The sequence below is a fragment of the Lynx canadensis genome, chromosome B4 (assembly GCF_007474595.2).
Source record: "Lynx canadensis isolate LIC74 chromosome B4, mLynCan4.pri.v2, whole genome shotgun sequence".
Lineage (NCBI taxonomy): Eukaryota > Metazoa > Chordata > Mammalia > Carnivora > Felidae > Lynx > Lynx canadensis.
The window spans coordinates 63,611,382-63,623,378 of record NC_044309.1 but is presented as its reverse complement, the minus strand read 5'-3'; positions in this window follow the sequence as shown (position 1 = coordinate 63,623,378).

The following is an 11,997-nucleotide window of genomic DNA, read 5'->3' as shown; positions in this document are numbered from 1 at the left end:
GACTTCAGCCAGGTCACGATCTCGCGGTCCGTGAGTTCGAGCCCCGCGTCGGGCTCTGGGCTGATGGCTCAGAGCCTGGAGCCTGTTTCCGATTCTGTGTCTCCCTCTCTCTCTGCCCCTCCCCCGTTCATGCTCTGTCTCTCTCTGTCCCAAAAATAAATAAACGTTGAAAAAAAAAAAATTAAAAAAAAAAAAATCATCAGAAATATCCTTTAAGCAATTTGCAATTTTTCTGAGTCATAATTTCAGGTTTTAAGAGAGCAGACTGGTCTCAAAGTCCAGAGTTAAGTCTTAGATCAAAAGATAACTTCAGGAAATTAATGTCCACATCTTTTTCTAGTATCAAATCTTGCATGTCCTAGGATGTCCTAATGGACACTCAGAAGCTTGACTCTCTGTGGAAGACCACAAAATATATTTTTTTCTACAATTCTTGCTGTTCTGTAACTTGTGTTAAAATCTCTTATAGACTTTATATAATAGAATTGCAGGCCTCAAGTTAAAGCACTCCTTTTTCTAGGTAGAATGGAAACCAAAGCTCCAGACTAGCTTAAATTGTAAGTTTCTTGCTAAACTTGAACATAATTAACTCTCAAGCCATCTACCTTAGGTAACTAGAAATAAACTTTTGCCTTGCCTCACACATTATATTTTTGTTCCTTATAACCCATAAAGTTTCTGCTAACTACCAGAAAAGGGAGGAAGGTGAGTCATCTCAATTTCTGACTGACCCTTATAGGGGATGGAAAAATTTTCCTCTACCTTTCCAGATTCTTTTGGCTGGTCTACTAATTAAATTAACATAAGACAGATTAACAAGAAATAAACACATTTAATGATGTAGTATAGGGCACCATAAGAATGTGAGACTCATGGGGTGCCTGGTGGCTCAGTCAGTTAAGTGTCTGACTTTAGCTCAGGTCATGATCTCATGGTCCATGAGTTAGAGCCCTGTTGTGAGGCTCTGTGCTGACAGCTCAAAGCCTGGAGCCTGCTTCAGATTCTGTGTCTCCCACTCTCTCTGGCCCTCTCCTGCTCATGCTCTGTCTCTCTCTCTCTCTCTCAAAAAAAATAAATAAACGTTAAAAAAAAATTAAGAATGAGAGACCCACAGGCAGTCAGGCAATTGAGGCCTCTATGCCATCTTGAGCTAAGAAGAAGGCAGTCAGGGTCTGAGACCTCAAAAGGGAAGAAGACAATTCACAGGAAGATGGGAAGAACAAATGTTTGGTAAACAAACATGGAGAGACAATGGACACAGAGAGTAATCTGATCCACAGGCCCTGACAAACTTCCCCCCAGTTTACCACACCTGGCCCATATTCTTTAGAGTTATCTCAGGTGATAGTTCTCTTCCTAGACCATGCTCTCTATCTAAATTCTTGTAGACAGTTAAGAGGGGAGATAAAAACCTGAGTCTTTTGGACCTTGATTGATTTCAACTCAAAGTAATCCATCCAAAATGGCACGTTTTGGAGAGGCTTATTCTGAACCTCTTCACCTTTCAGCTGGCAGCAAATGCTGTGTTCCCTTTTCTCACCTATTTTCTTGGGTCTTACTGTAAGACCCTGGACAAAGTGTTTAATCATCTTATGATGGCTATTAAGATCAAGAAGAGGTTTGATTGAATTGAGGTTATTGCAGAAGATAATGTAATGTACTAAGAGATTCATCTAGAAAAATATTTGTAAATGTCTCCAACTCTTAGTCAGACTTGAGATTGGTACACACCCCTCCCATGATGCCAGTGGGGCTTACACTTTCAATAAGAATATTCCATTATTCTCAAGTTTCTATCTTATTTGGATCTTGGTAATTATGATAACTGAAACCAACATATTTCTCTGTTTCTATGTTAAATAATTCTGGAAGAAAGCATTCTTTCCTGCTTTTGTGCTATCAATATTAGGATCTAGCAAAAATAACTTAGCTACTTTCTCCAAGAAATACTTCCCCTTAGAAAATAAAACTATGAAACAACTAAAATAGCCTATTCATCAAGCTGACTGGTTAGTACTTACTCAAGAACATCATCTGGCTCTCCTAAACAATTCAAAACTATAATGGGATACATGTTATCTAATCCCACTCAACTCCTTGTTTTGCCAGACCCACCATAAAATCACCCTGCCCTGGCCTAAAACCTTATAAATATTGTCTCCTGACTTTTGCCTTTTGAGATGCTGTTAGGACTCTGTCAATGTGATGACTTTCCTTATTGTAATAAGGCTAATAAACTTAATTTTGTTTGATTAATGGGGCTTTTAGCTGGTCTTTTAGGAAGTATATTACAAATTAAGGAGCAAAGTCCTGATTTTACCAAGGTAATTTGCCTATATCTCCCTTGTTTCCTCTTAAATAAAACACTCTCCTGGTCCTTGTCTCTTGATTTTCATGTTAATCATGCCCTTACCTTTCTTTATAACTTTCACAAATTCCTTTTTCTCTTAACAAACAGAGAAGGAAAAAAGCTTTTAATGAGAATTATGCCATAAAGTACCTGGCAATTGTTTCTCTGCTCTCCAGCATTCTCAGCAAGCTAACCGCAGATTCACCTGGTCACTTCATTATTCTGGCAGTAGTAAGGCCCCAAATCCTATGCAATTCAATCTTGGGGTGCCATTTGCATTACACTAAGAAAGAATTTACTGATAGTTTTGCAGCAAGAACAAAACTATCTAGATAAGAAAAATGCAATGTTGTCACTATTTAGCAAATGCTCACAAGACAGAAAAGAGTGTCTTCTGAGAGTTTTTAAGAACATCATCTGGGGCAATTTGGAGACATGGTCCTGAAAAACATACACAGGGTTGTAGTGAGCAAGCCTAGGACTGGATATCCAGCAGGAATACGGTCAAGGAGTGGGGAATGTTCTGTATTTTCTATTTCTGCTAACTGTGGGCTACATCTTAAGTCTCAGGAGTAGAGCAAAGCATAACACTTTTTTAAGGTAAAATGAAGATTCTCAGATGATCCAGGCTGCAAGGGAGAAGGGGTAAGAAATACAAAAATGCCACGCATAGACAAGATTCTCACCTCAGGTTAAACATGGCAGTAGGCATCGTGGGGGTGATATTCTCAGCATGTCTGTGTCTCTCCCAATCTGGACCAGTTGCCTTCTACCCTTGGCTCTTGATATTTATTTGTGATTTCCTTTCACTGTCATGTCAGGCATTCCCTTTGCCTCTGTCCCATTTCCTATGTTTCATACCTTGTTCTTTCTTAGTTTTCTCATTTTGGTGGCACATATCCTCCAGTGGTTTCTTTTTCTTTTTCTTTTTCATAATGTTTATTTTTGAGAGAGAGGGATAGAGTGCAAGAGGGGAGGGGCAGAGAGAGAGAGAGAGGGAGACAGGATCCAAAGTGGGCTCTGCACTAACAGCCCAGAATCTGATATGGGGCTTGAGCTAATGAACTGTGAGATCATGACCTGAGCTGAAGCTGGACACTTAACCAACTGAGCCACCCAGGCACCCTTCCTCTAGTAGTTTCTTAAGGAAGGGTATATGGAGATTATTTTTATAGTCTTTGCAAAGTTTTCTTTTTTTCTTTTTTAAGTCTTTGCAAGTTTTTATATACACCAGCACTTTTTTGATAATTTGGCTAAATAGAGAGCTCTATGTTTGGGATAAATTTTCCTTCAGACTTTTTAAAGTACTACTCTAATGTCTTCTAGCATCTCAATGATGGGGTTCTAGACACACAACCCCAACATATGGCACCTTGGCATACTGAATATATTAATTTGGAGTTTGAAAAAACAGTAGAAGCAGGAAGGTCACTCTGACCTCTGTGCTGTCCCCCCCTTGTTTCCTCAAAGGAAGAGATAATTCCTCCATGTGAAAGATACCGTCCCTCCACTAGGAGAAAGAGAGGTGTTCTTATAACCAAAGACAGGGCATTTAGGGCCCGGAAGCCTGCATAAATAAGCCTTGTCACCTATTTACCATTTACTACCCATAACCCAAATTCCTTTGTCTTGTCATCTCCTCACAAATTTATTGTCCCTTTGTCTAAAAGGTATCAAAACTTCCTGCTCTGGTCACTTTTTCTCGTCTTCGTTCTCTTATGAAGGCTCTTGTATACATGTAAGAATTCTACAAAATTTGTATAATTCTCTTCCATTAATCTATGTCACTTTAATTTTTAGACATAACCAAGAACCCGAACAGGGTTAAAGAAAACTTTTTCCTCCCCTATATCACATTGCTGCTGAAAAGCCCAAAGCAATTCTGATTCCTGTTGATCTGCTTTTTATCTCCTATCTCCTCCTGTCCCTTTGCTGGAAGCTTGAGAATCTCCTCTTTTACCTTAAATGTTTTAGATTTCACAATTATATGCTTTGGTGTAGGGCAATTTTTATCTGTTAAAATGGGCTCTTTTGATTTGGAAATTTGTGTCCTTCAGCTCTGGAAATTTTCCTTGAATTATTTCATCATTGATTTCTTCCCTTCTGTTTTTTCTTTCCTGGAAATCCTATTATTTGTATGCTGAACTTCATAGACTGATTTAATATTCTTACCTTTTTTCTCCTATTTCATATCTCCTTGTCTTTTTTGTTCTGTGTCTGATTTCTTCAACTTTATCTCTTCAAATTTATTAAATTTTGACTTATTTTTAAAAATAATGTCTTGTTCTAGTTTTAAAAATAAAATATATTCTCTTACCTCTCTCAGGACTGAGAAATGGAAAACTACTGAAACCACAACTTGAAAAACAAAAACAAAAAGCACCAAGACCACATTTGCAAGACAGACAATTTCAGCAACAGCTCATGGGTTCAGGAAAGATAAAACCACAGACTCTTTCACAAACAGCCTTGCCTAACCTATCAAAGCAGTCAGAGGCTTAACTCACTTGCAAATTCTGACCAATTCTTTCCTGTCATAGCCCCACCCTTCCTTCCTGCCCCTCCCCCATTCTTACTAACTTCCACCTAAAACCATCCTTTGACTAACTCCTCCCCAACAAAACTTTATAAAACTTAAGTGCCAAAGCTTCTCAGAGTCCATTTGACTGATTTCATTAGGCCATTTCCCTTGTCTGGCACATTTCTAATAAATTATGCTTGGTATGCATTGTTGTAATCATAATAGACTTCTTAGGTGGTCTCTTCTGGGAAGTTTTGAACAGAAATTATGTAACATTTTCTTTCTCCAGCATATTGTTTCCTCAACAGGTGCTTCTTCTGCCTATTTGGTCTTTACCTTTCACGATAGAGACTTTCTTTAAAATTTTTTTTTTTTTCAACGTTTATTTATTTTTGGGACAGAGAGAGACAGAGCATGAACGGGGGAGGGGCAGAGAGAGAGGGAGACACAGAATCGGAAACAAGCTCCAGGATCTGAGCCATCAGCCCAGAGCCCGACGCGGGGCTCGAACTCCCGGACCGCGAGATCGTGACCTGGCTGAAGTCGGACGCTTAACCCACTGCGCCACCTTCTTTAGAGTTCTGGTAATCTTTGGTTTTCTGCTCATGATTGAGGGCAAAAGACAGAAAAGCTGATTGGAAGTTCTGAGTACATGGAGAGCTTTTGTATACTTTGATTTACTCTAGGGCCATTTATTTGTTGGGCAATCCTAAATGTCAGTTTCTCTTTCTTCTCTCTTAGGTTGCACATATTCCCTCAGAGAAAGGTGTGCAATATCCTGCCTAGAGGGTAAAGATACAGATGCCATGGTTTGGGGGCTGAGTAGTTGATAAAGACTGTGGAGTGGAAGATAGAGTATTAGCACACACAATGCATGTGATTATGTTGCCAGAGAGGAAGACCTCCTTCTGCCATATGGTCCTTCTAGCTGGACTTAGAATCAAATTGACATGAGACAGATTAACAGGAGAAACTCAAATTTAACAGTTGTAAGTATGGGGAACCCACAGACACGAAATTCCAAAAAACAATGTGGCGACATGAAGCCTACATGAACTAAGGTGAGGGGTAGGGTCAGAGGATACAAAGTGGGGGAAGGCCATCATTAGCAGGAAGGTGAAAGATGTTTGTGCAGATAAGTTCCTTAGGTAAAGTGAAGTCTCTGTTAACAGTTCTCTTGCTGGTATAGGCTCTTCTTCACAATGTAAATTTAGGCAGTTGATGAGGAAGCAGAGAGCTTTTCCTGCATCTGTTGGGTTTTGATTACTTTTAACTCGAAATAATCTTTATGCCAAAGTGGCCCATCTTGGGGCACCCTGCCCCTCAATGTAAACCTCCATTTTGCATGGTACTAATGACCTCAATTGTGCCTACTATTCCCCAGTTCACAGACTCATTTTTATCCTCTCCAGATATTTCCAGCCTCTACTAGAGTCAGGGAGAAATAGTCACCCAATAGCATGGATTTAGGGAGAGGATTTTTTCCACTGTTGCCAGAGAATTCAGTTTTCTCAGTTCTTCTAAGTTAGTTTGCAATCAGTTTGCTTTCCAGTTTCCAAAGGTTTATTTTTGTTGTTATTCTCCCTATCTTTGTGCTTTCATGCCTTTTTTTTTTTTTTAAGATACCACTATTGTAGTTTTAGAGGAGAAATAAAATTAGATTGGTATATTCTATGTATCACTTTAACCTACAATGCTTCCAATGCTTTTTTTCTTCATTAGCCATGTCGTCTTCCTGTGGCATTTCACCAGAAAGACATCTGTAGAGTCAACCATTTTGTAAAGGCTCATTCACTAATAGCCAAACTGTTTGAGGGAACATGTAGACAGATCATAAGATTAAGCAATGAAATGCTTTGACTACTTATCACGGAAATCTTTTTCATATTCAAAATTAAATCAGTGAATAGTTTAGGGAATGGATGCCGCAGACTTCTCTTTCAAAATCCCCCTTTTTGCATTTTCTGAATCACAAGTCAAAGTGGTGTTATTTAAGAATGTACTGGGTATGAGGTGGGGGAAGATAAGAAGAAAGAGGAAGGAGAGAGAGAAAAAAGGAAAAAGACGAGAGGAAGAGAAAGGTAATTGTCTGTACAGGGTATAGAGGAGGAAAGATATTCCCTCTGCCTTTCTAGGTTCTATAGTTGGATCTATGAAGTAAACTGATAAGAGGAAGACTACCAGGAGAAAGGATATATAAATTTATTGACTTTCAAAGTTACATGCACAGGGAAATTATAGGGAAAAAGGAGTGAATACCCAAAAAAGCAGTGAGATTTAAGAGCTTATATATAGTCTTGTTAAAAAATATATACAGTCTTAATAGGGGAAGGGAAAGGAGGATTAGGCTGCTGAGGGGAGAATAAGTGATTTTTAGGAAAGAGGAATGGGTCCTCAGAAGACTATATGGGAGACATGATAGTTTGTGATAGTTTTCTAGTCTCTCCTGTGGTAAGAGCCAATTTTCCCTACTTGATGAAACTCTAGAGGAAGAGATCTGTGACAATTGAGTTTCTTTTGGAGGATCTGTCTATAGGCAGAGAAAGGGAATTTTAAAAAGTTTTGTCCTGCATTTTCTATTTTTCAACTACCTTCAGCTCAAAATAACACTGATGTCAAAAATGCATATTTTAGGGTTGTATATTCTACCACCCTTCAAGGGCAAACTGGCCTGTCCATAGCCTTCTCATGCTGTCTGAGCAGGGTCATTCATTCTAAGGCCTGGTCTTTAGAAATTAAAATGATGGAAGAGGAGTTAAGATGGCAGATTAATAGGGGGACCTTATGCTTGCCTTGTCCCTCGAACATGGCTAGATAAATATCAAATCATTCTGAACACCCAAGAAATGTATCTGAGGACTGAGAGAACAAACTGCACAACTAAAGAGGGAAAAGAGGCTACAATGGAGGGTAGGAGGTACAGAGACCTGATTGGGGGAGAAAAGAATCATGGGTGTTGAGGAGGGGAGGGAGCCCGATCACAGAGAGCAGAAAGAAAGAGAGAGAGAATGAGAGAGAACAGTGCACAGGGGATTATGCAAGAAAAGCACTTCCCCAAAACCATTGATTAGGAAAATGAGAGGGACTGTTTATCATGGGTTTTTAAAAGCAGCAGAGCTTGAAGACAGAAATTTTAGACATCCACACTGTGACAGGTGTGGAAGCTGGCAGGCTAAACGGTACTCCTGTGGAGTAGAAGGGCAGTGGGAGTGGACAGTGTGGTTTATGCACCACTTGGGTTTCACTAGGAGAGATAGTTCTCTTTGTTGGAGTGCACTTGGGAGAGCTGGCAACGGCTCTTAGGGTACAAAAGAGCTGGCAGGCACCACTGCACTGCCCTATTACTTAGCATAGGGAACCTGCTAAGGGCAACTAACCTGGACACTGGCTTTTTGTTGCACATTCCTATAAACTCCAAGCCTCTGTGCATTTGTGCAACTGCCCTTCTGGGACAAACTGGCAGCAGCCATAGCGTGGTGAGTCCCTCCCCCAGAGGATCATCATGGGTCTATGCTGTGCAGGGTCCCTAAAATATTTTTGAAACTCAGCCAATATGCATGAGATAAAACACAGGGGCACTGTACCATTGAGGGGGCAGATGACCCAGACACAGGGTGAAAGCAGCGATCTGAGAGATGCCAGGGATAAAAGAGGGGAGATAGTTCACTCCTCTCTGAGGGCTTCCTGGACTACAGCAGGTAAGAACTTCCCTCTGCAGAGATAAGACAGCAGGTTGACACCAGTTTTTATCACCTGCCCATCAGCACAGATGGATTTCAGTAAACAGCACAGTGTCCACAGTGGAGGCTTGAGCTGCTTATACCGAGCCCCACTCCTGTGCTCTTCAGGTGATTTTTTTATTAGAGCAAGTGTGCCTGAGGGCCAGAACAGCAGTGTGCCCCTCTCCCAGAAGACCAGCACAAACCCCCTGCATGCACCAAGCCTACCAACTATAGGGTGCTTCAAAGCTTCAGGTCTAGTGGAAATAGGATCAGGCTAATTTTAACAAGCAGACCAAGTACACCTAATTAAAATTCATCACACACTGGAGAAGGTCCAAACACTACCCAATGAGGGAAGGAAAAACTTTGCAGGGAAAGAGCAGCCAAAACACAACAGCAGATTGCACACAGCATACACCAGAGACACTTTCTAAAGCACCAGACACTGGACAGTATATGACCTCTTCTTAATAAAGCCATTACTGGAAGATGGCGGCGTAGGAGGACGCTGGGCTCACCGCGCGTCCTGCTGATCACTTAGATTCCACCTACACCTGCCTAAATAACCCAGAAAACCGCCAGAGGATTAGCAGAACAGAGTCACCAGACCCAAGTGCAGACGAGAGGCCCACGGAAGAGGGTAGGAAGGGCGGCGAGGCGGTGCGCGCTCCACGGACTGGCGGGAGGGAGCCGGGGCGGAGGGGCGGCTCGCCGGCCAAGCAGAGCCCCCGAGTCCGGCTTGCAAAAGCGGAGGGGCCTGACGGACTGTGTTCAGACAGCAAGCGCGACTTAGCGTCTGGGAGGTCATAAGTTAACAGCTCTGCTCGGAAAGCGGGAAGGCTGGAGGACAAAGGGAGGGTGAGCTGCGGAGCCCCCGGACGACAGAGCTCAGTTTGGCCGGGAACAAAGGCGCTAGCCAGCGCCATCTCCCCCGCCCATCCCCCAGCCAAAATCCCAAAGGGAACCGGCTCCGGGCAGGGAAATTGCTCGCTCCGCGCGAACACCCAACTCTGTGCTTCTGCGGAGCCAAACCTCCGGCAGCGATTTGACTCCCTCCGGCTGCCACAGGGCCCCTCCTGAAGTGGATCACCTAAGGAGAAGCGAGCTAAGCCTGCCCCCCCTCCCGCCGTGCACCTTGCCTTCCCACCCCAGCTAATACGCCAGATCCCCAGCATCACAAGCCTGGCAGTGTGCAAGTAGCCCAGACGGGCCACGCCACCCCACAGTGAATCCCGCCCCTAGGAGAGGGGAAGAGAAGGCACACACCAGTCTGACTGTGGCCCCAGCGGTGGGCTGGGGGCAGACATCAGGTCGGACTGCGGCCCCGCCCACCAACTCCAGTTATACACCACAGCACAGGGGAAGTGCCCTGCAGGCCCTCACCACACCAGGGACTATCCAAAATGACCAAGCGGAAGAATTCCCCTCAGAAGAATCTCCAGGAAATAACAACAGCTAATGAGCTGATCAAAAAGGATTTAAATAATATAACAGAAAGTGAATTTAGAATAATAGTCATAAAATTAATCGCTGGGCTGGAAAACAGCATACAGGACAGCAGAGAATCTCTTGCTACAGACATCAGGGGACTAAGGAACAGTCACGAGGAGCTGAAAAACGCTTTAAAGGAAATGGAAAACAAAATGCAAACCACCACGGCTCGGATGGAAGAGGCAGAGGAGAGAATAGGTGAACTAGAAGATAAAGTTATGGAAAAAGAGGAAGCTGAGAAAAAGAGAGATAAAAAAATCCAGGAGTATGAGGGGAAAATTAGAGAACTAAGTGATACACTAAAAAGAAATAATATACGCATAATTGGTATCCCAGAGGAGGAAGAGAGAGGGAAAGGTGCTGAAGGGGTACTTGAAGAAATAATAGCTGAGAACTTCCCTGAACTGGGGAAGGAAAAAGGCATTGAAATCCAAGAGGCACAGAGAACTCCCTTCAGACGTAACTTGAATCGATCTTCTGCACGACATATCATAGTGAAACTGGCAAAATACAAGGATAAAGAGAAAATTCTGAAAGCAGCAAGGGGTAAACGTGCCCTCACATATAAAGGGAGACCTATAAGACTCGTGACTGATCTCTCTTTTGAAACTTGGCAGGCCAGAAAGAATTGGCACGAGATTTTCAGGGTGCTAGATAGCAAAAATATGCAGCCCAGAATCCTTTATCCAGCAAGTCTGTCATTTAGAATAGAAGGAGAGATAAAGGTCTTCCCAAACAAACAAAAACTGAAGGAATTTGTCACCACTAAACCAGCCCTACAAGAGATCCTAAGGGGGACCCTGTGAGACAAAGTACCAGAGACATCACTACAAGCATAAAACATACAGACATCACAATGACTCTAAACCCGTATCTTTCTATAATAACACTGAATGTAAACGGATTAAATGCGCCAACCAAAAGACATAGGGTATCAGAATGGATAAAAAAACAAGACCCATCTATTTGCTGTCTACAAGAGACTCATTTTAGACCTGAGGACACCTTTAGATTCAGAGTGAGGGGATGGAGAACTATTTATCATGCTACTGGAAGCCAGAAGAAAGCTGGAGTAGCCATACTTATATCAGACAAACTAGACTTTAAATTAAAGGCTGTAACAAGAGATGAAGAAGGACATTATATAATAGTTACAGGGTCTATCCATCAGGAAGAGCTAACAATTATAAATGTCTATGCGCCGAATACCGGAGCCCCCAAATATATAAAACAATTACTCATAAACAGAAGCAACCTTATTGATAAGAATGTGGTAATTGCAGGGGACTTTAACACCCCACTTACAGAAATGGATAGATCATCTAGACACACAGTCAATAAAGAAACAAGGGCCCTGAATGAGACACTGGATCAGATGGACTTGACAGATATATTTAGAACTCTGCATCCCAAAGCAACAGAATATACTTTCTTCTCGAGTGCACATGGAACATTCTCCAAGATAGATCATATACTGGGTCACAAAACAGCCCTTCATAAGTTTACAAGAATTGAAATTATACCATGCATACTTTCAGACCACAATGCTATGAAGCTTGAAATCAACCACAGGAAAAAGTCTGGAAAACCTCCAAAAGCATGGAGGTTAAAGAACACCCTACTAACGAATGAGTGGGTCAACCAGGCAATTAGAGAAGAAATCAAAAAATATATGGAAACAAATGAAAATGAAAATACAACAATCCAAACGCTTTGGGACGCAGCGAAGGCAGTCCTGAGAGGAAAATACATTGCAATCCAGGCCTATCTCAAGAAACAAGAAAAATCCCAAATACAAAATCTAACAGCACACCTAAAGGAAATAGAAGCAGAACAGCAAAGGCAGCCTAAACCCAGCAGAAGAAGAGAAATAATAAAGATCAGAGCAGAAATAAACAATATAGAATCTAAAA